Below are 25,731 nucleotides of genomic sequence, written 5' to 3' on the forward strand. Positions count from 1 at the left end.
ACATAGATGCAAAAATACTCAACCAAATGCTAGCTAACTGAATTCAACAACATATCAAAAAGATCTGAACCAACTGGGATTTATCCTTGCTATACCAATATGGTTGGACATAAATCTTTTCATGATAAAAACCTTAAATAAACTGGGCATTAAAGGAGTATACCTGCACACTATAAAGGCAATATATAACAAACCTAAACTCCACATCATATTAAACCGAGAAAAGGTGAAAGGGTTTCCACTAACATCCAGAACCAGACAAAGATGCCCACTCTCACTTTTGCTATTCATTACAGTTCTGGAGGTTTGATCCAGAATCATTAGGCAGGAGAAAAAAATCAAAAGGTTACAAATTCAAGGCAGGAAGCCAAATTATCCCTGTTGGAGGATGACATTATCCTATACTTAGGGAATCCAAAGACTCCACTAATTATTAGAATTTATCAGAGAGTTGGTAAAGTTATAGGATATAAAACCAACACAGAAAAGTCAGTATCATTTGTATAAATACACAATGTCAAGTCTGAAAAACAACTTGTAACATCAATTTGATTCAATAATAACTTCAAAAAGACTTAAACAGCTTGGGATAAATTTAACTAAGGATGTGAAAATTTTCTACAACAAAAATGGCAAAACATTAAGGGAAGCAGTAGATGATACACGTACACGCATGCATGTGCACACATACACAATGGAACAACTTTCTGTGCTCAAGCATTGTAAGAATTAGTAACATCAGTGCGTCCATACTACCCCAAGCAATTTAGATTCATTAAAATTCCAAATAAAATATCAACAACATTTTTTTTCAGATTTGGAAAAAATACTCTTAAAAGTGATACGAAATCACTAGAGATACCAATTAGCTAAAGCAATTCCAAATCAAAATAAAGTTGGAGTCATCACAATCTCAGATTTTAAGGAATCAGAGGCAAATTATAAGGCACACAGTCTATTACTGGCACAAGAATAGATATGCCAACCAAAAGAATAGACTAAATGCCCCTGAAATTAATCCTCACATCTACAACTAACTAATCTTTAACAAATAAGCTAAAATCAATTCCTGGAGAAAGGACAGTCTCTTCAACAATGTTGGCAAAATTGGATTTCTGTATGCAGAAGCATGAAATAAGACTCATACGTTTACACCTTATAGAAAAATCAACTCACAAAAGATCAAGGATCAAAATGTAAGACTGGTTTCAAGCCATCTGAGATTACTAGCGCAAAACAGGGCAAACACTGCAAGACAGTGGCAAAGGCAGAGACTTCTCGGATGAGATTCCAGAAGCACAGGCACGAAAAGTACCAATGGACAAATCAGTTCACATCAAGATAGGAAGCTCCTGCACAGCAAAGAAAATACTCAGTGACACAGAGACAAATGAGAGAATGGGAGAAAATATTTGCAAAAATATACCGATAAAGAACTAATAAACATGATATATATGAAATTCAAGACATTCAACACAGCAAAACAAACAATACAGGTAAGAAATGGGCAAAGGACTTGAACAAGCATTTTTCTTAAGATTTACTTATTTTTATAAAACTATCAGATTTATGGAGAACAAGAGTCAGGGAGAAAGATCTTCCAACTGCTGGTTCACTTCCCAAATGGTTGCAATGGCTGGAGTTGAGTCAATCTGAAGCCAGGAGCCAGGAGCTTCTTTCAGGTCTCCAACATGGGTGCAGGGTCCCAAGACTTTGGGCCACCCTTGACTGCTTTCCTAGGTTATAATCAGGGAGTTGGAAGGGAAGTGGAGTAGTCAGGACACAAACCAGCACCCATATGGGATCCCGGCGCTTGCAAGGTTAGGATTTAATCTTGAGCCATTGTGCTGGGTCTGAACAGACATTTTTTTTTAGACTTACTTATTTTTATTGGAAAGGCAGATATACAGAGAGGAGGAAAGACAGAGAGGAAGATCTTCTGTCCAATGAGTCACTCCCCACGTGATCACAACGGCTGAAGGTGAGCCAATCCGAAGTCAGGAGCCAGGAGCTCTTCTGGGTGTCCCACGTGGGTGCAGGATCCCAAGGCTTTGGGCTGTCCTCAACTGCTTTCCTAGGCCACAAGCAGGGAGTTGGGATGGGAAGTGGAGCTGCTGGGACTAGAACCAGCACCCATGTGGGATCCGAGTGCATTCAAGGTGAGGACTTTAGTCACTACGCTATCGCACCGGGCCCTGAACAGACATTTTTAAAAGAATGAAACACAAATGGTCAACAGACACATGAAAAAATGCTCAGGATCACTACCTATCAGGGAAACATGAATAAAGACCAAAACAGGACTTCATCTCACTTCAATCAGAATGGCTATCATCCAGAAATCAAAGAATAACAGGCCAAGCTAAATAATGGGGCCTAGTGGCAAACATACAAAAGAATGCATACAAACATGTATTTGATATTAGTGACTGATACATATAATCATGAAATCAGGTGAAACAGCTTTAAAGTTGTGTTTCTAAATCTATGAGTAAAACTGTGACGTTAGAATATACAAAGTTATTGTCCTTTCTATTTACTGTGGTCAGAAATCTTATCTTTTCATTTGATCTAAAAGTGGCATCACACTTTTTAAAATATTACTTTATAAGGTAATTTTAATAATTTAAAATTATAATCTGTTTAGTTAAAATACAAGTTCTGATTACTTTTGCTGAAATGATGTTGTAAGCACCAAGACTTTAATAAGCATTAATAATCAAACTCACAGCTGGATCTTGTCAACACAATCAAAGGGAATTAAAGCTGAAAGCAATGGCTGGAATAGTTCTGGAATCATTCAGCTACTGTTCATATAGCCAAGGCTATTACATGGTGCTCCAAATGTATAATCCGAAATGGAAGGGAAATGAGGTTCAGCTGGTATCCAAGAGACACAGGGCCCTAGGGAGAGCACTGCAAACAATCCAGTGGATTTCATCTGTCACAAATCGTAAGCCATTTTTTATTAAAACAAAGGGCTTGGCAAAGATATTGTCAAAATGCTATTCTTAATGAGATGAGACTGATAGTTTGTTCAATTTACACATCCATCTATCCAGAAGCTTTTGTTGGGTAGCAAATACGTTGGAATGCTAATCACTTTATACTTGATAGGTGCCAGCCAGGGTGTATTGTGGAGTTTCAAATGTTCTTATTTTTGTAGTGATTGACTTTAGAGCAATGAATTTGGAAAATGAGATATGCATTCCACGAATAAAGCTGTCACTGTAATAGAAATGTCCCAGGTAGCAGCAAGATCATTCTATAGTTTTGTTACATCTAACAAGATTTTCATGCAACCAAAAAAAAAAAAGAATTTTTCATTTTGAGAATTTCTTCTTCAATAAACTGCTTTAGATTAATTTAACTGTGCTAAAAAAGTATATGATCTCACCAAAGTTTTGATATTTAATCTCTCAAAAGATAATTATTTTAGGTGGAATTTTGAAGCTGAATAGCTTGGAAAGAACTTGAACAACCTAAAATGATAACTAATGTATTAATTTGGAAGAAAATATGGGATCAAATGAGGTAGTGGGCATCATCTGCCATATTTAGTTGAAAGTGGGAATGAATATATTTATCTTAAAATGCTAATTATAAATTACATGTATTTTTAAATTTTAATATTTTAAGCATAACATTCTCTAAACTAATTATTCAAGCATATCTTGACTTTCTAGTTCAAGATTTCACAACATGTAATTAAAATTTCACTAAGAATTTTCACACTATTAAAATGTACTTCAAAATACAATTGATGTATGTAGTATATTTTTGCATGCTGAAGATCTGAATAGAAATCTTATCCCAGGCCTGGTGCAATGACTCAATTTGCCAATCTTTCAAGCGCTGGGATCTCATATGAGTGCCAGTTTGTGTCCCGTCTGCTCCACTTCCCATCCAGCTTCCTCTTGTAGCCTGGGAAAGTAGTAGAAGACGGTCATTAGCCTTGGGACCCTGCACCTGCGTGGGAGAGCTGGCAGAAGCTCCTGGCTGTGGCTTCAGATTGGCTCAGCTCTGATCATGCAGCCACTTGTGGAGTGAACCAGCAGATGGAAGATCCGTCTTTCCTCTCTGCAAATCTGCATTTCCAATAAAAAATACAACTTTTTAAAAAAGAAATCTTAATCATTTTTTTTCATACCTGCACACATACACACACAGAATTTTCAAGGAGAAAATATTTTCTTGCCAATTCTACTTAGCTGAGATTATTCTCATACTTCAAGACAGACTATTAAAAAACATTTTTCAGGAACCACCTACTTGCTCATGTAAATGAGATTTGGATGTACACATGAATTAGCTTTAACCATTGACAAGCTTCCAAATTGGAGGGCTGTGTTCATGAATTCCAACATTATCATTTTCACAGATTTTATTTTATTTTAAAAGTCAGATTACATACAGAGAGATCAGGAGCCAAGATCTCCCACATAAGCAGCATGGGCCCAAGTCCATAAGCAGGGAGTTGGATTAGAGGTGGAGTTTCTGGGACATGAAATGCACTCATATGGCATGCGAGCATCAGCGGTGGAGACTTTACCCACTGCACCACAGTGCTGGCCCCTCTTGCTTGACTTTTTGTTAAACAGACATATATTTGATCCTTTGGAGCTAAATAACAACAGCAAAACTGCACTTTCCCCTGATTTTTGGTATTCTGTTTAACATTTCTCAGGGAAAAAATTGCTATAAACTTTGAAAGCTGATGACTTATGCTGTATTGCTGTGGAGTGAGCCATGCAGTCATCTTTGAGCTCAAGGGCATGAGAAGCCTAAATTCCCTATGCATTCAAAGCTGTCATCAGATCCTTTGCAAAAGACTACTGTGAATTGAGGCTTTACAGCTCTACAATAAGTAGGCAACTAATCAGGCCTAGCAGATCAGTTTAGAATAATTCAGAGGTTCAAGCAGCAGTGGAGGCCATGCTCACTGGAGAGCTCTTTCCCACGGGCCTCTAGCCTCTGCTTGCAAAGCAGGAGGAGGTTGGCAAGTGCCCTCTTCATGATGTAGGTGCACAAACCATTGTCAACTGTTACGCTGGCTGGGCGTCAAACACCAACTGCCTTTCTGGACCCTGATTTAATACAATATAAAAGCATGAGGTTCTCGGGAAAGGATTCAAAACTTCCTGAACCCAGAACCCAGATCCCAGATACAGCTCCCAGCTTCTAGACAAGGTGATAAACAAAAGCCCCCTGCCCTGGGGAGAAAATTTATGGTCCTGCATACCCATGTTAGCACAAAGGAGCAATCAACCACAACTGAGGGGAAAGGCAAGAAATTCTATGAAAAGCCAACAGCCACAGGCAGAGTCTGATTGCAAAACAGAGAAACACTGGCAGGGGAGGGGACAGGAGCATTGTATAGACCACTTGGCCAAGGGTCAGGGTCACAAGCTTTGCAACAGCACTGGAACTCAACAAGCAGAACTTGGTGACTTCACCATGAGTTTAGCCATCTATTCATGCAGAAGTTAAGAGAACACCCCTTTTGGTCAGGTACAGGCATTCAGAAGCTGAGAATGTATTAAAGGCACTGAAGGAAATACTCTGGCATGTCAGAATAGACGCAAAGTACAAGGTGAGAGAAGCCCAGCCCTGGAGCAACTAGAGTCTATGGGGCATAGTCAGCCCTGGGACAGAGCTTAGCACACAAGGGATCAGAATCTATAAAGGTTAATACAGAAAGAAGGGGATTCTGGTATGTAGAAGGCAAAGATTTCAGCTGCTAGGCTATTGTGCCGGGTCCAGAAACGATTTTTTGGGGGGCAATGCCACAAAGGTGGATGAGTCTTGTACAGTGACAGTGTCCAAAAGGCAAAAACTTGGGCTGTCCTCTACTGCTTTCCCAGAACACAGGCAAGGAGCTGGAGGGGAAGTGCAGCAGTTGAGGCACGAACTGGTGCTGATACGGGGGATGCCTGCACTTGAAGTGGAGGATTAGCCAGTTGAGCCATCACGTTGGTCCTTAAGTTATTCTTGATAATTATCAGTTCCAATTTGCTCTATGCTGCTTATATCAGTACATCTAGCTGCCCAGGAGTGGGCACTTGGTATTGGCACGAACTCCCTTGTTGAGATCTTCGCCTCCCTGCCATTACAGCATTTGGTTCAACCTTCCTACTCCTCCGCTTCTGAGCCAGTTTCTTGCTAACATGTATGTTTGGAGGTTGTAGGTGATGGCTCAAGGATTTGCATCTTTGCCACTAATTCGGACTGAATTTTGGGCTGCTGGATTTGGTGTGGCTAAGCACTGATTGCTATGGGTGCTTACAGAATGAATCAACAGGTTAAAGATCTCTCTCTCTCTCTGTCTTTGTTACAAGTAAAATGAAGCAAAACAAAAACACTTATTTCCCTACTTTAAATTATACTGAAAGCTATATGAAGTCATTAGCATGTTCCCCAACACATGAGAAGTCTGCCTTACTTGCCAGTGTGGAATCGTGTACCTATCTATGAATTTATGTCATCTTTTTGCTTGCTCCCTTCCTGCTCCTATCCCTGCCAATCACATCTCTTCCCTCTGCTTCCTTTCTCTGCCCCGCCCATCTCCTCATCAGGATCGTCATCCAGCCCAAAAGGTAGACGTGGAGCCATCAGTCAGACGGAAGCAGGAACATCTCATCACTTTTCTGTATCCAAATGATGCCTACGCGTGAAGCGGTGTTTTTGTCCTTCACTCTCCTGTTCCTCTGTCGGTGACGAACGATGCAATCTCCACACACCCAGAATATGGATTTTCATCTTTTTTTCTTTTCCTTTCCCAAACACACTACATCCTTCATAACTGCTGTTGTAACGTCTCTGAGAAGCTGAATTATTCCACAAACTTGCAAATATAATTTTTTTTTGCCATGAAAAAATGTGGCTCTGCTTTAACGGCCCCGCAGTTCCTCTGGAATGCAGCGCCCGGTCAGGGCCCTATTCTCTGACTCTCGGATCTGTCTGGATCAATTTTGTAGCATTCCTCACTCTTTTTTTTTTTTTTTTGCCATGTATCCTTATCAAGAGCTTTAGAGCTTGTATTTTACAACTGAAATCGAGGTTTGGATGTAGACATAAGTTGCCTAACGTTGCACACTTAGTAGTAAATGATACTAAGGAAGGAAATGGCATTTTTTTTAATACCAAGAATAAACTTATCTTGCCTACAATAATGATTCTCAGTTTTTTCAAGTCATGTGCTTTTCAAGTTCTGTTCTACAAGTCACTGGTTTTTGTGGCTGAAATGTAACTTGAGATGCTGGGAGCTACATTCATTTTACACCAAACAAAGTCACAGCATGGAACTGAGAAAATCATGGTACAAAACGGAGATAAATTCCATTTTGACAACAGAGATTCTGAATGCAGCTCTGCTGGAATCTAGACTGCCATAGAACTTTTAAGATGATATGACCATAGGACCAAAGGAATGCTGAATGTGTGAAGAGTTAGAAACATTTATCATGATTTGCCATTATGCAGTATATGTGTACACAGCCACATATGTGCTACTTCATAATTATGTGCAAGTTTATATGTATACTGAAACTTCTTAAATAAAACATATTTTTAAAATGATATGGGGGCTAACATCACGGTGCAATAGATTCAGCCTCTGTTTGCCAAACTGGCATCTCACATTAGAGTGTTAGCTTGAGTCTCAGCTGCTCCAGGTCCCACCTAGCTTCCAGCTAATACTCCTGGGAGGGTAGCAGAAGAGGACCCAGGTGCTTGCCACTCACATTGAAGGTGTGAAACAAACTCCTGGCTCCCCACTTCAGCCTGGTCCAGCCTTAACTGTTGTAGACATTTGGGGCGTGAGCCTACAAAAGGAGTCTCTCTATCATCACCCAACCCCCTGCTTTTCAAACTGAAGAATAAATAAAATAAAACTTACATGAATGAAGACATTTTTACTTATCTGCTTATTTAGCTTACATTGTGTTTTCTGTCATTTGTAATGTCACAATAGCGAATCCAGGCCTTGAACCCAGCTCTGGAAGAATCCAGAGGTGATGCTATGTCTTCTGTATTTTTTTTTCAGGATTTAAAAAATTTTATTTCCAAAATTGTTTACATTATTTAAGGGGATGCATGTCCATGTGGGTCTTCAATTAAGGTGGAGAGGGTTTACGCATGGAGGAAGGTAGGTGGACAAATGTCTCAATTAATTAATTAATTTTGGTTCCACTCCTTGCTGTCAAACTTTACATCAGCACCCAGTGATGTGGGACATCACCTGATAACACCTTAGAAACCCTGTCCACCTGAAGATTTTTGGTTTGTTTGTTTAATTGTAAGTTCTGAGATTTTCTACTTCATAATTAAGTAAAGTCTGATTGTAGTCAATGCCTTGTTCAAAGAAAATGGAGGAAAAACACACTTGAAAAAGTTAATTCAAACTTAACAATCTAGATTTAAAAAACCTTGGAGTATAACAGATAAATAAAGAAAATAAAGACCACATTTTTGTGTATTTATACTCGTTAACATTTTCTAGGAAATTCTAGAGTATTTTTTAAGTGTTTTTTTTAATTGTTACTCTGAATTTTGAATTTTATGGTACAATTCTCCCAGAGCCTGGGATTCTGCATATTCTTGGGATTGGAAAAATGATTCTTTCCCTGTTCCCACCCAGAACAAGAAGTCACTTCCCCTGATTTGGACTCTGCGGGCCCTGACCAGACAACTCAGAGTTAAGAACCACTGATGAGGGCCCGGCGGCGTGGCCTAGCGGCTAAAGTCCTCGCCTTGAAAGCCCCGGGATCCCATATGGGCACCGGTTCTAATCCCGGCAGCTTCACTTCCCATCCAGCTCCCTGCTTGTGGCCTGGGAAAGCAGTCGAGGACGGCCCAATGCATTGGGACCCTGCACCCGTGTGGGAGACCCGGAAGAGGTTCCAGGTTCCCGGCATCGGATCGGCGCGCATCGGCCCGTTGCGGCTCACTTGGGGAGTGCATCATCGGACGGAAGATCTTCCTCTCTGTCTCTCCTCCTCTCTGTATATCTGACTTTGCAATAAAAATAAATCTTTAAAAAAAAAAAAAAAAAAAGAACCACTGATGAAAATTTCACTTGGCACATGAAGAACTAGTAACTGCTTTTGCTGGATGGAACACAGAGTGTGTTGACTTTTGAATGATACTGATGTTTACTCCAAAAAGAGTTAAGTTCTTGTTACTGTTAAGAGTCCATTTAAAGACTCTTTAAATTTAAATTTATGTCCTCAGCACAAAAGCACTAAATAGCAACCCATGTGTCTCACATACTCTATCCACTTTAGCTACACTGTTAGACAATTTTCACATCCAGGTCCTCTAAAGCGAGTACCAGCTACTTGTTGCGCAATGAGTAAACACTAGAACAATTACCTGAAAACAGTGCAGATGCAGAGACATCTCAGTAAAGTCCCCCAACACAGAAGTGCCTGATCAAACTGCTCTAGGGACAAGATTTGATCTCATGGGGACTCCTCACTTCTCAAGCTCTCAAATATTTCCTCACTGTTACTCTGAGCACCATTTCTACTTCCACTGAGGCTGAAGGGAAAAAACTATTTTTTTTCCCTAAATATAAGTGCCAATATAAGGTAGAAGTCTGAAACCATTTTCCTCTGGGGGCTCACATTTGTCTCCCTTTAGAAGATGTCCCAAGTACTTAATGCTTTACATGGTGGGAAGCCAAAATGTGTCATTTCATGTGTCGGAACAGTTCAAGGTTACGTGGTAAACAAACTCTCTGTGCTTCCATGTCTGCCATCTGTTCCACGATATTTTCAAACCACTTCTTAGGGAGAACATTATACATCTTAGGGCAAGTTCCAGGACAAAGGTGGGTGCACAGAAAGACATTTGGGAACAATATAGGTTCAATTGTGCTACTGTATGGTTTTAGCTGTGTCTCATTGTCTTCAGTTGCTAAAGACACTTGCACCATAACATGATTTATAAAATCAGTTTCCAGTTACAAAAATCATTTCACATTTACAGAAAAACACCCTCAAGAAAATTCCATGAAGTATCAGAGGTGATGGAGTGTCCCCACAATGGGGTGAGGCAGCAATGAGGTGATTAGAGACACATTCTGCTGGGCCTTGCCACGCCGCAAGAAACTCCTCATAGCCTTGCTAACCAAGGAGCTGTGCTTGTCACACCTCCATGTTCTCCGCCCTAACTGCATGGCTTCCCGCACACATCCAAAGGAACTGCAAGCTAAAAACGACTTTTCATCATTCCTCTCTCTTATTGCAGCCCCACTGTATGTACTGCTACTCTCCAGTACTGCCAGCTGTGCCAGACCATGGATTCAAGACTCTTGTGTTTTCATCAAGCTCCCTGGTTTGTCCCCACCCTCTTGGCCTCTGAATTCCCTGCCTCCAAGAAGCCTTCTTTAAAATGCTACTCCTTCCTTGGCTCTAATTATTTGAGTATAAGTACTCTGAAGATTGCATCTTTATATTCTGTATCCGTAACAATTGATTTATGCTTGAGAACTAAAATAATGTGGGTTTTTTTGTTGTTACTCATTAACTTATTCTGCCTCTGAGCACCCATAGCAAAAATTCTGGGGATGATTTTTATCAAGCAGATATCCCATTCAAATGTGTCTGACACCTTAGTATGTTGCACTGCTGCATGCTCTTGCCAAAAATACACATTCTGACCTGTACCAATCAAATGGCTTTGTGTGTGGAAACTGAGGCTAAGAATTTTCTCTCCAGGCATTGGAAGGACTAAAAATTTGAAGCAAAATCCTCAGCTTTAGAAGACACTAGCAGTTCTCCTGGATAACTCAGTGGATGAAAATAAACCTCTCAGACAAGACGGCTATTCCTCGTGTGTTTAAAAATTCTAAATTCTAAAGAGGGTGACCAACACCTTTTTAAAAAGATATTTATCTTTTATTGGAAAGTTAGATTTACAATAAGAAGGAGAGACAGAAGGGAAGATCTTCCATCCACTGGTTCACTCCCCAGGTGGCCTCAATGGCTAGAGCTGAGCCGATCCGAAGCCAGGAGCCAGGAGCTTCCTCCAGGTCTGTCATATGTGTGCAGAGTCCCAAGGCTTTGGGCCATCCTCCACTGCTTTCTCAGGCCACAAGCAGGGAGCTAGATGGGAAGTGGAGCAGCCAGGACACAAGCTGGCACCCATATGGAATCCTGGTGCATGCAAGGCTGGGACTTTAGCCACTAGGCTTCCTCACCAGGCCCCACCAACACTTTTAAGACACACTGAATGACCAACATTGTAGAATTCTACCCTACAATCTGCTGAAACATAACAGAAGTTTCAGAAATCTACCCTTGTTTTCCCAGGTAAAATGATAACTAAATATTAAGTGTGCCCTGTGAAGAGTTCATGCAGTCTCCTGGGGCCTGAGGAGCTTAGTAGGATTTAGGCAACAATCACTTTGTTATTCATGTGGTGGAGGTACCCTGCCAAAGCTTTAACAAGCAAGGAGCTGGAAACTGGATTTTCTAATGACATATCTTAACACGAAACAGGCAAGACCCGAATAACACACAACCATGGTAAACCATGGTAAGGCTCCACAGCTTGACTAGAAATAAGAAATTCCTTCTTTAAAAGTAAGTTTAAATAGAGTGCTAACCTCTTGCATATCCAGGAAGGTCATCTTTGTTAATTTCAAACACATAAAAGTACAAGCACAGCCATTCAGCACATACAGAGTCCAAGCAATTTCAAATAAAATTACTGCTGAGCTGAATGCTTAGGCAATTTTGGACTGCTGGAGCGAATCAAAGAACACTTCAATGTAAGCTCATTAGGTTCACAAGAGCGATACGTGGATTTAATTCAACTGTTCTCCTGGTTCATTTAAACTTCACCTTCGTTTCTAACTTTGGATTCCTAGGTGCTTTTGTTAATCCCGTTGGGCAAGCTGCGTCTTAGAAAGTTAACCATTTTGTGAACTGCCTTTTCCACTGAGAAGTCTGGAATGATATGAAGGCATATAAAATATACTTAAAAGGGTATTTTAAGTACCTGCAAAAGTATACTTCCCTTCTCTTCACCTACAGTATGCCACCATATAAAAATAGAAAACCATGGGGCCAGCATGGTGATACAGAAGGCTAGACCTCTGTCTGCAGGGCCAGCATTCCATGTGGTTTGTGCCCTGGCTATTCCAATTCTGACTCAGCTCTCTGTTAATGGAGCTGGCCCCAGGTCCTTGCAGCCTTGCCCCACGTGGGGGACCTGGAAGAGGCTCCTGGCATTGGACAAAGCAGGCTCCACTCTGACTGTTGTGGCCATTTGGAGAGTGAGGCAGTGGATGAAAGATTTCTCCCTGTCTTTCCTCTCTATGTAACTCTGTCTTTCCAATAGAAGTAAATCTTAGAAATAAGGCAAAATTGATTTACTGTCTCCTGACAAGTCATATCATTTCTATTCCTATATTATTAGTACAACTGTCCACTTCTCTTACATGTTGTCCAATAGTCAATAGCCAGAATTGTGGCATAGTGTATAAAGCCACTGCCTGTGGTAGGCATCCCATGTGGGCACCCGTTCGAGTTCCAGCTGCTCCACTTCCAACCCCAGCTCCCTGGTAATGCAACTGGGAAAGCAGTGGAACATGGCACCAGACCTTGTGCCCCTGTACCCACTTGGGAGATCTGGCAGGAACTCCTGGTTTCAGGCTGGCTTAGCTTTGGTTGTTGTGGCCTCTTAGGGAGTGAACCAGTGGAAGAAAATTCTCTTTTTCTCTCTCTGATTTTCAAATAAATAGGCAAATCTTAAAAAAAAAAATCACCACTTTGGTCACTTTCCTGATCCGATGTACACAACAGTCACAAGCAGAGGTGTCAGGTCTGTTGCACGTCTGTAGGGTACAGCCTAGATTCTTTATTCCTCCTCACTACTGTGGATCAGACACTTAGTATAGCAATAAATAGGCTTTCTTTTCAGAATCACTTGTTTTATTTTCAACCGGAATGATCACAGAGTAATGTCTTAATTCATGGCTCCGATGAAATAAACATTATCTTGAACCAACCACCTGCTTGCTCTCATGCTTTGGCTCCAGCCCTGTTTCCTCTCTTTCTAGAGGGATCCTTTACTAATCTCTAGTTTCTCTTTTAATTATTCAAATTCTATCCATCAACCAAGATCTAGACAAGCATCCACCCTCTATGAAACAACCCTGGAATGCTCAGGTTCAACTCGAGTCTATCTGCCTAAATCCTCAAGATTTTTGCTGAGTACTTGTACTCTCTTTCATTTTTTTGGTTATCCAAATGTTTTACCTAATTCCCTTGCAAGTCCACATAATTAGCAGTATGGCTTAGAATTCATTGCTATTTTTCTCAGAACTTGCACAGCACAGAGCCAAGTTACAGCTGACTTGCGATAAACGATGGCTGAATAACACTCTAACTAGTGCTCATTGCACATGCCCAGTGGAATGATGCTGAGGCACAAACTCCAATCACTTCAGTTCTTGGAATAAATGTTTAGACACAGATAGGCATCTTGACATTTTTCCAATACAACTATATTTGCATTTACTGTTCTAACTTTTTCAAATGGAAACTTTTACGTAGAATTATACAAGATCTAGTTTTCAAAAAAAAAATTCAAGACTCACCTACATGAAGCTTTTTTTTTCTTTCACATGAATTATTAAGTTTATGCCACCAAGCATCAAGTCTTCAGGGTATAGCCTAAAAGAGAAACTTATATTATACCACTGCCTTGATTCCTGTTGGCAATTAATCAGAAATTTACTTTAATTATAGATATTTAAACAATTTTGTATTAACATGACAATTTAGCAGACAGAACATAGTATCAACAAAACCACATTTGCTCCAGGCCACATATTTAGAGTGGCAATTCCACAACTGCCAAGAATGTAACACAACAATGCAGCTGAATCACCCATGCCACAACTGAGTAAAATCTCAAATTCTTTTTATAAACATCATGTGACCTTTATTTAGCTCAAAAGAATCCATCAATCTCTACCACATGGTAATCTAATTCATGCACTGGGAAAGCATTAGGAATATAAAAAATGAATTAGAATCACTGATCACAAATTACAAATTAAAGGAGACTTAGCAGTGAGCATTTAGCCTAGCAATGGCAATGCTGCTTTGAAGGTTTGCATTCTATATGATGTTCCACTTCTGCTCCTGGTTCTAGTTAATTTCTAAGTTGCATCCTGGAAAACAGCAGATTATAGCTCAAATAGTTGGGTCTCACATTCACATAAGGGGCCTGGATTGAGATGCAGCCACTGGCTTGGGCCTGACCTAGCCCTAGCTGTTAAGGATATTTGGGGGAGTGAAACAGTAGATAGGGGTTTGTTCTTGCTCCCGCTCAACACATATATCAAAGTCCTATAAAAACCCACCATATGACCCAGCCACCCCACTCCTGGGAATTTACTCCAAGGAGTGAAAATTGTGCATCCATGTTTATTGGAGTTCAATTTACAGTAGCTAAGATATCTGATCAAACTAGATGTTCATTAACTGACACTTGACAGGATACAAAACAATGTATAAGAACAAAATTGACATGTTATAATTTGCTTGTTGTTTTTAACCCTTGTGTATACTCCTGTGGAACAAAGATCTCTCCACTTTTGACGTGTTGAATATTATCACTGTTGCTAACTTAAGCCTGCTATTATGTAGTAAATTGAAATTATGTTATTACAAAAATTAAAGGAAAAAGGAAGGAGATGTGCGGGGAGGGAGAAAAGCAGGGAAGTGCTGTTATTTTCTTAGAATTATGTTTATGAAATATGTGAAGCCTATTGTCTTTGTATTAAAAATAGGTAAGCAAAAAAATGCCATTTAAACATTTGTGGAAAAGCAAAATTAAAATGTAAGCTTGTTTTGGTGAAAAAAGTTTTGAAATCCATATAGTTTTTTTTCATGATATTCATCTCCTAGGAATTTTTTGAAGACCCCTTGTATGATATGGGCAATGGTAGGAACATGTATTAACTCTCCGAGGAGACTAAGGAGAATATCACAGGAAGAGACCAACACAGGAAAGGTGCAGATACAACAGCAGGGAGAAAGCCCATCTCCCTTCCACTTCCCCAGGCGTACCTGGGCAGGCTCCGCTCCTTCACACAATTCTCCTTGGAGAGGTTTGATTAATCTAGGAATAATCAAATGGGGTCTAACATCTCAATTCCGAAGATGAATCCAGAAGTAGGGCAGGTACCAATATGGTGTGAACACCATTTGGGTGGAGCTGTAAGGGTCAACAACATGGTTTTCCAAGTGCAGGGAAACGGTGAGCTTGCCCCCTGGCTTTCTGAGGCACGGTGCCAGGAAGACCAGGGAAGAGCCGATGATCAGACTGGGTGGAAGGGCTGGCGCTGCCTGCATCCTGCCTTTACTCTGCCAGCTAGCATGAACACATCAGGGCAGACCTTCAGTTCTCAGGTGCTTTCCCAGGTCCTGAACCTGGCTCTAATAGAAGACTTAACGTTGCTGCCTCACCGAGGCAAGGGAATAATGGACAAAATCAGTAAAAGTAACTTTAGAGAACACAGCCTTGCCAAGGGTTTAATAACAGCTTAAAAATGTTTCCATTTCCTTTTGCAAATTGAAAAAGTAAATGTAGCAGGATGTTTTCCCTAATTTTCAGCATGAATATGACACTTTCCCCTAAGAGTTCTGCTAGCTGATACTGTCCATGACCTTCTCTGGGAAAAAACAGTTCAATTAGCTGTTGCATTAAAAAATTATTTACTGTGACAAGAAAGGACTCATCTTGATTCCATCTCATTTTCATAATCCTTTGAAATACCTTACATACAATGCAAAACAAATAAATATTCCAGACAACTTGTCCTGTCACATAGCAGTCCGCCCCCTTTTCTCTCCTATATTTATCTTGCCATTTCTGCTTGAATGTTTTATCGTGTGGGTGAACACTGAGTTTTTAAATTATTTTTGAGGAAAGCTTAACAGAGATAGAAATAATCCAATTAAAAGTAGTCTTGTTCCTGCAGTTTTGTTACCCATTGTAGAAGTTTAATTTTTCTATAACTTTGGCTGATAAACACATTAATAAGAGACTTCACTGAGAAAAATTAAAGCTTAAGAAAAAGACATTCCCTAGAGACAATTATGTCCCCCACAAATGATAATGTCTTACAATTTTTTTTCCTGTGAAAATTCTAACACGTCTCCACTGATTAAATTTCATGGCCCTCTAATGTAATATCTTACTTTTACTTTGATATGGATAACCAAAGAATTTCAGCCAGCATTCAATCTGTAGTTTTTGTTCTGTTAGCATTTGCTTCTCAGAAAATGTTATTTAGGGTTGTTGATTTAAAATATTTGATCATTATTAAACATTAACTATCATTTAAATAATGATTTTAAAGGCATTTCAATGTAAAGTAGACATTTTCATGTTAATTTACACTCTTTTTGCCTTAGGCAAAGATCTACAATTTAATCTAAATTACAAAGATCTGCTGCAGAAATATACTGACAGTTTTGGAGTACAAACAGCAAATGCAGGACACACGTAACTACACGTAACCTACGCATACATGCAGAAGACAGAGTGAGGAAGCCATTGGGTTAGCTGGTTTTGATTTATTTAAAAAGCATTTTTTCTTGCTTTATTTCAGAAGTATGAAAGGCTCAAAGCTCCTGGCAGCATTATGTCCTACTTGGTTGTCACTGTTTAACACAAAGGTACCTACCAGCTACAACTTGGCAACAGGCACTGTGTGAGGCAACCTCATTTATCCTTCTGTGGGTTCCCTCCCACTTTCTCAGTGGAGACTCACCTCCCTGTGATTCAGACTTCATCTGGGAAAATGGACTCTATTTCCAATTCATACTGTGATGGGTTTGTGGCACACATAAATATTTCTACCCGGAATCTATTTTATGTTACGGGCATGTAGCAAGGGATAATGTGGCAGTGAATACTCAGGTCTGCCTCACATGTACTGCAAGAACTGGAGCAGAATGAAAGTTTATGGTTGCTCAGAGGTGAAAATCAAGCAGAAACAGGACAGATGGAAGATCAACACACAGAATAGGCTCCACGAAAGGTGGAGAATTTCGTTTAGACTCAAGTAACTCAGGAGAAGATTATGGGAAGAAAGAAGTGTTCAATGGTGTGGAAGCTGTTGAGCTATTGAGGGAGACAAACAGTAATCTCTTCTTTTGAGTTTCTGAATCTGAAAATCTGAGAACATTGAAGAGGCTCATATGAGACAGAGCTGTTGTAAGAAACAGAAAGAATAGGCTGGAAAAGCTCTTTGAGGGTATTAGTTGTACCATGTGCAAAAAACAAAAAGCACATAACCTTAACAGAAAAGACAATGCAATTTTTACAGAAAGCGTTTATACATTTTCTAAGTCACAATTAACAGAATCCTTTGTCTTCTTATTCAACTTGAGTAAATTCATTATTTAGCAACTTTTCTTACAGATGTACCTTATGCAATTTAATAGGAATTTAATAAATGTCAGTTTAAAATAAGTATAAGTCTGCTTCAATGTATTTTGTGATTTGTTTGTTTACAATGATGCTAGAGTAAGATTCCGAATACCAGCAATGTGTTTCTACTAAACAAAAACACACTGTGTAAATCATGTGTAGCCATAATTTTTTAAACGTACTTTTGTGTTGCAATGGAATGCTGTATTGGCAGTGCCCATGAACTCATTTAGGTAGCTTGCTTTTTCTTTACAAACACAGGTATTAGAATTTTACTCCATTCACAACTCCAAAAGTTTCCTATAACTTAATTTTGGTGTGTGGTAATCCACATTATGCTCCCTAATTTTGCTGCCTTCATCTTCATACAGCCAATAACATCTAAACACATAAGCTAGATGTGTTGAAGTTTCTTGAATACTAGAATGCACCTCATCCCTACATTGCTAGGTAGCAGGCTTTACTTGATAAAGGTAAGGTCTGTACAGTCTCATATGAACTTCATTGATTCACACAGTCTGGGCAGGAGGGAAGAGAAGGAGGCAAACTGTGAATTCATTCAAACCCCTTGTGTCCATGAGCTACACTCTGAGAAAAAGCATGGCAAACCGGCTAAGGGCTGTTCTTCCACAACAAAAAGTGCTATCTGATGTGACAACAAAAGTTATTCCTTACTCTCTCAATGTAACAAAGAAGTTCAAGAATCAAAATCTAGAAATTTCTGCTGGAAAATTTGGGAAACTAAGTGATAAAAGACAATGTTTTAAGAGACATTGTATGTGTGTTAAATTCTCAAGCTGTTGAACTTCTGGGAAACTAGACTAACCAAAATCTTTTATGTGTGTTGAGTAATCACTGGATGGGATATGGACTATATAGAAGGTAAAGCACCTGCACTGTAACAGTATTGTACTGTAAGTTAAGAACACAAAGATGTGTTTCTATGCAAAGTTAAAGAAGATAGCTATATTCCCTATGGTATCTTGATTTTAGGTTAGAGCTCAGTCTTACTTCTCAGTTTCTGAGTCACACAATGTGCTCATCAAAGGACACCGATTCTCGTGTGCTCAAAAAGCTGCGAGGGTTTTCCAGGGAACTTCACATTGGATTTCTAAATGATTGAGGACCCCAATTCTGCTCATGGTATTTCCCAACATTCTGTATACACCACAAATAGTGTACCCACTATTTGTTAGCTGTTGTTGACTTTTCGTCACTGCTTCATCTAATAAGTGTTTTTACATGAAAAAGAAGAAATCACTATATAGAGAATGACACACATTGCTTACGTGTGCTAATAGAATTTCTATATACCTTGCAACTTAAGTTCCTAGAATTTGGCCTTATGATATAAAAACCCATAACCTTTTTAAATTTAAGATTTATTTTATTTACTTGAAGGCCAGAGTTACACAGAGGGAGGGGAGAGAGATCTTCTATCCGCTGCTTTACTCTACAAATACCTGCAAAGGCCAGGTCTGTGGCAAGCCAAAGTTAGAATCTGGGAGTCTCGTCTGAGTCTCTCACATGTGTGCAGGGAGCCAAGTAGCTGAATAATCCTCTGCTACTTTCCCAGAGCATTAGCAGGCAGCTGGATCAGAAGTGGAGCACCAGGGGGCTCCAACAGGTTCCTACATGGGATGGCGAAATACCGCAGACAGTGGCTTTACCTGCTTGAATTCTGCATGGGTACTGGTTGTGGGCCAAAAAGCTGGTTCCAACAACCATAACTGTATCACTTCTCCTTTTTGACTCTTTTCCCCTTAATTTAACAAAGTGGCATAAAATCAAAATATGAGTGTCCATCCGATTTTGACTTTTCTTAGCCTGGTACAAACACAATTTAAACATCCCACTACCACACTGCATGTAGCTTTGTCCTGTTCTTATACCATCTCAGTGTCTTATGATACTTAATAATTTGTCTCAAAACTCTGGACCCTGAACATTCAGCAAAATCTACAAAGGTAAATTATATGGACTCATTCTTATAGCTTTACTCGATAGCAACGAATTGGTTTGGAAGCTCAAAGCTTTGAACTTGACCAGAGTTTAATTGTGTCCTGAGAACTGATGACAAGTCACAAGGCTTGGAAAATGTGTGTGTGTGTTTCATATCCTTCAGGAGAAAATGCACATTCAAGTGGCATTCCTGAAAATGTTTCAGCTTGAACATATTTCTGACCTTTCATTATAACTTGTTTACTTGTAGCTTTTGTTATCTTTAACAGTTTGCTGAAAGGAGACTATTTGTACTGTTTCTCCAAACCTCATTTCTCTTACCGTTTTCTGCTCTTGCTGTTCTACTGAATAGAACAGAGTATGTTAAAGTACAAACAAGATAATTTCAAAATTTGAACCAAACGCATGATAATTGTTTTGTGCTAAAAATGAAAGAAATTACACAGCACTAAGGATGTCTGAGGCACAGAGAGCTGGTGGCAGCTGCGAGAACATTGGAGAACTGGGAATTTCTCTAGCTCTTATTTTAACTGCAGATTCTGATATAACTCCACAAGATGCAAAAATATATCTATTTTTATAAATTCTCAAAATGTTTTAATTTTCACTTTCAATTCTCTCTATATCTGAATATGCTTATGAATGAGGAACACATAATCTAATCAGTCATGCAAGAATAAATTCTCAAATATGGCCAACTGTCTTCATTTGAAAAGATATGAAAGCTGAATTCAATGCTCTGAAAACAACTCTTTGTCCTTGTTCTAAAGTGATAGTAAGAAATAATAAAACCATTACACAGTATTAAATCTGTCTCTTTTGAAAAAAAATCAAGAACACAGGTCCCTTACTTGAAAGAAACAGACTAGGAAATGTTTCCCCTGTTTTACTTATCATGTAAGGATTCCTTCAGTAGATTTTGGGCTAAAACTGAGCAATTCTGTCCTCAGAGTTTTGACAATATGTGGAGACCAGAGTTCAAGTTTATTATCCACAAATCAAAAATTTGTATTAAGATGCTTTTTTTTTAAAAAAAAAAAACAATGTGATTCTCAGACCAACTTTATTCATTTTGTCACTTCAAAGACATCAGAAAGGCATTTCAAAACAGAGTCACGTTTATTGCTTTCCAGGGAATAACTTCTACAGAAGTGCTTTTTAAAAACTGCCTAATGTGAAGGAAGAAAGACAAGCTATTAGGTTTTCCTGATAGATTCCATCTTGAAGGTTATCTAGTACTCAGTGAAGTTAAAAACGGTTGTTCTGGGGTGGGCATTCGGAGCAGTGGTTATGCCCTGCCTTGGCACACCACTTTCCATATTGGAGTGCTTGGGTCCCAGTCCCCTCCTGACCACAGCTTCCTGCTAATGCACGCCTGGGGAGGGAGCAGTGATGTCTCAAGTACTTAGATCTCTGTCATTCAGGAGACCCAGAAGGGGTTCCTGGGGTTTTGTGGGCACAGGGAGTGAAACAGATAGAAAATCTCTCTCTGCCTCTGTTTTTCAAACAAAATGAAAATAGATATATTTTTTAAAAAAGAACAAAAGAAAATCTGTTACACTATTTGAAGAAAGAATTGAGATTTTTTGTTTGCTTTCAGAATGTGTCCTATAATGATTCTTCCAGGATGTTTTAACCCTTTCCATGTAAAAGAGCACAAATTTACTATTTATCAATGAAATCTAAAGTATCGCCATTTTCTGTTAAAACATAAATGAAAATACATATTTATGCCACATTGCCTGAGTTCTAAAAGTTGAACTTAGGTTTAATTATCTAAAAAGCATTCAAAAACATCTTCATAGATTAAGTCACAAAGACAACTGTAAAATTCAACCACATAAATAAATGGCAAAATATTTCCACTACCACTTGGAAAATCTGTGATCTTTGAAGATTAAAAACTAATCACAGAGGCTGGTTATTGTGGCACAGCAGCTAACGGTGCCATTTGCTCCACTTCCAGTTAGGCTTCCTGCTAATGGTCTGGGAAAAGGAGTGGAAGATTGGGCCCCTCACACTGACCTGGGAGACCTGGAGGAGGCCCCTGGCACCTGGCTTCAGCCTGGCCTGGCACTGGCCACTGGCAGCTATCTGGGGGTGGAAGATCTTTCTCTGTCTCTCCCTCTCACTCTATACCTCTGATTTTCAAACAAATTTCTTTTAAAAAGCCAACAATTAATCATAACATTCTGCCAAATGAGAACTGACAAAACTAGGAAACAGTAACACATCTGGTAAACAAAAACTCCATCTAGATAATTATTACATGTTGTCATAAAAGTGAACATGGGAGAAACAACAAAATATGAAGTTACCTGTGTACAAAATTCTAAAATGTCTTACCGAAATGTAAAGTATAACAGGTGAATGAAGCCAAGTAAACTTACACTTGAATGTTCATTCTTCAAAATACAAAAAGATAAATAAAATATTCTTTATGTTACTGATTGGATATATGTGTACATATATGATTTTACACACACAAACACCTTCAATTTGGCTTGATTCTGAAAATAAAATCTTGGAAGATATTGTTTCCTGGGAAAGATTCAATTCAAAAAAATGACAACTATGCATGAAAATAAATATGGCAGAAAGCAGAAATTGGGAGAGATTTGTGGAAAAACATCTTCCAGAATAACTGTTAATTTTTTTTTAGTATAAAAATTCTTAATGTAAAAAAATTGGGAAAGATTCTTTGGTAACAATATCAAAATATTTTTGTTAATATTGTTTTGTTATAAAAAATAATAGCATAGACCATATACTTATGATTATCTAGGCACACTAATAAATGTTAAAAATAAAATGAAAATAGAAGTCTCTTTAGTGGTAAAGTTTTTTTTTTAAAAGAAAATAATGATTATTAAAGAGAATTGTGGGGGGTCACGGCCATAGACCACCCACCTAGGTAATGTGCTGTGGTGCTGTTGTCCTCAATAGAGAAGTACCAGAGACAGTTATGGTGAACTTGTCCGTGTATTAGCAGTCAAGCACAAGCTTATACAGGGCGGGTCCAGGGAAACAAGCCTCAGGGTAGTAACATCTTCTCTATTGGATATAAGCATCTATTACACACGATAAGCCTAGCCAATCAATGCAACTGTCACGTACTTCGCCAGGTGGCACTGAGTATCCCACCACAACTTATGTAACTCACCCAAATGCTGAAGCTGTTTATTACAAGACTATCACAAGTCTACCACAAGATGGATATGGACAAGGCAGGCAGGGGGAGGAGGTGACTAAGTTACCAGGTAACCAGAAGAGGTTGAGGGGGAGGGAAACACCCAGAGAGGCTCAGCCTCTGCATGGGTCCACAGGGACCTCAAGGCACTGTTGATACAGGAAAAGGATCTCAAGGCTCATGCAGAAACCAAGGAGTGGGGTGTGGGTCTCAAGTGTCTAGACACGCACTGGACTCCTCCTGGCACTTGCTTGCCTACAGTCATTACTGCCATGCATCAGTTTTTACTACGCAAAGGTCAAGACCTGTATCTAATATCACACTGATGTAAGCGTTTATATATTTTTATGATTGAGCTTACATTTCTGTATTTTTGGAAAGCATGTAACTTCTTAGCATAGAGCACAGGATTGCCAAAAAGGTACTGTGCGTTCATCTTTACGGAAGGAAATGAAATCATGTTCATAGACACTATTTCAAGGACACAGAAATCTTCCTAAAATGAGGGCATAAATTCACTAAAAATGAAGCACATTAATAAGGTCAGTTCAAAATTGTCACAGTGCAATAGCAACAACAACCCACACATTAAGGTAATTTTAGGAGGTGTCACTGCCCATTACACACAGGACAGATTCTAAAATCGCTATTTATTTAGTTTTAGGTGAAAGACAGACACACAGAAACACCATCTCTGGTTCACTCTCCCAAATGCTACAACTGCCAGGACTAGTGGGGAGACTAAGCCAGGAGCTAGAACTCAGTCTGGGTCTCTCAGATGAGGGGCAGGGAGCCAAGTGCCTGAACGCTAACTCACTGCCTCCCAGGGCGCACATCAGCACAAGGCTGGAATTAGGAGCAGACTGAAGAGCACCCGTGGAAACAGCAGCATTGCAAGGGGTGTTGTAACTGTCTTGTTCAAAGCCCAGCTCAGTAGCTCCAGGCCTTCAGGGAGTGAACCATGGATGGAAAAATCTCTCAAATAAATAAAATAAGTAATTCTTACATATCATGACCAAAAATAAAGACAAAAAGGGAAAGAGGTCTTAGAATCACTCCATGATCCATGGGGTAAATCTAGCCTTCCTCTTGATACAAGGGAACTCACTAATTCACATTCTGCATTAGACTCTTTTCCCACTACAGTCATAGAGTAGAGGAAGGATAAAATTCCTACATTACTCATCATGTGATGCTTTATACAAAAAGTATGCCAACATCTGGTATAGAGGAATTCCAAACAAAATGTGAACTAGCAATATACAAGACAGAGAATCCAAATCAACTAATCTTTGATGAAATCTTTGGGCTTCATAGTAAATAAATAAATAAGCAAACTCCTTATGACATAAAGGGTATAAACTTCTAGACATCATATTAAAGATCACAATTTAAATTCCTAATAATTAGCTTAAAAATAGATGTCCCATATTTAATATACTATTATTTCATATTTAGAATTGATCTACCAATACAAGTCTGAATGATTCACCTTAATCAATGATCAGAGATACTTCAAGATTTTGTTTAGATGTGTGTAATGAAATGACTATTTCCAGATTTCAGAATTATTTTTGCATCAACTTATCTTTAACATTTTGAAGCTTCCTCACAGTCATAGCTGAACACACTTTGTGCATACTAGGTGCACTTCAGAACTGTTTCATGATCACAAATGATAAAGTGTGCTCTCTGAATTACAAAGTCTCCACTGGCATTTCTTCTCCCAGGGAACAGCCCCCCTCATCCACAGCCTCATCTTCTTAGGCACTGACCTAGCAAATACTAGGTGTTCCATAAATGTAAGATAAATATGTGAACTCATTTTGTAAAAAGTCTTGCAACCCAAAACTTATGAAAGACAGACCCGTGAAAGGGAGATTTCGATAGCTGCTCCCTTTCCTGCAGACGTTTGGCAGGGAAACAAAAGCAGGCCATGGAAATTATATTAATCATAGCACACAATTGCCAGAGATTGTGCTTCACTTAAACATAATGAAACAGCCATGGCTGGTTAGCTTCTGATTTACTTTTAAGTCTCTATGGCTCATCTTTCCATTTAAATAGATTTGTGAATCTCTTCCTCAGACATTGAATTCACCCAGAAACAGTTTCTCTTTCCTTGGTTTTAAATGAATATTGATTTCTTCTTCCAGTCTTAAAGGCTATAAACTGAGCTTTTAAACACATCTACGATTATTAAGAGAATTAAATGGTGCTAAGTACAATGACCTACTTACATTAATCCAGTTGAGTAGCCAATGACAATTTTTTTTTCTTAAACATGAAATCTTGTTCCCTTCTATGATTAGTGCAGACTGCCTCCGTAACAGAGTTAAACAGAACATGGATGTCCTGTAGGTGATCAATTCGGAAGCTGAGAGAAGAAAGCAAGAATGCGGACAGTGTACCGACCTCTTAAAAATAATTTATGTTAGCAGGTACAAAAGATCGCATTCTTTTTCATTCACTTTAAAATTTCGTATTTTGGGCCTGGCGTGGTAGCCTAGCGGCTAAAGTCTTCACCTTACACACACTGGGATCCCATATGGGCGCCGGTTTGTGTCCTCACACCCTACTTCCATCCAGCTCCCTGCTTGTGGCCTGGGAAAGCAGTCGAGGACGGCCCAATGCCGTGGGACCCTGCACCTGCGTGGGAGACCTGCAAGAGGCTCCTGGTTCCTGGCTTCAGATCAGCTTAGCTCTGGTCATTGTGGCTACTTGGGGAGTGAATCAGCGCATGGAATTAAATTTTTTTTAATATTTCAAAACTAAGAGAAAAAAATAAATCCTTGAGGGAATATGTCTTAAGTGGAAAACCAATACTGCTAAATGTGCTTTTCTAAGTAGGGCTCATTGTTACTGATACACTTCAATATTTTCCTTTTCCCTAAGTATCAGCTATGTCTTATTTAACCACTAATACTTGCTTAACTGCTTAAAATTGTAACTACAAAGGACTTCTGTACCAAAATCTACATGATAACAGATCATCACACAACTCTAAGACTGTGTGATGAGACCTTGGAGACACCCAAAGAAGCTACGCCTAGAATCTTCTTAGCTAGATGGAATGACTTCTTGGAAGTTCAAGGTAGTGTGTCTTAGCTCCTTGACCT

At 39.2% G+C, this 25,731-nt stretch overlaps 1 long non-coding RNA gene across 1 annotated transcript in view; it reads right to left on the minus strand.

Moving 5' to 3' along the window:
* Positions 1-25,731, minus strand: part of LOC131482686 (uncharacterized) — a 94,849-nt gene that overhangs the window by 49,140 nt on the left and 19,978 nt on the right. The window contains exon 2 of the long non-coding RNA XR_009247236.1: positions 13,610-13,685. This is a non-coding gene — a long non-coding RNA (uncharacterized LOC131482686). The remainder of the gene's footprint in view (positions 1-13,609; positions 13,686-25,731) is intronic.

Source organism: Ochotona princeps, chromosome 19, assembly GCF_030435755.1.
Source record: "Ochotona princeps isolate mOchPri1 chromosome 19, mOchPri1.hap1, whole genome shotgun sequence".
Taxonomy (NCBI): Eukaryota; Metazoa; Chordata; class Mammalia; order Lagomorpha; family Ochotonidae; genus Ochotona; species Ochotona princeps.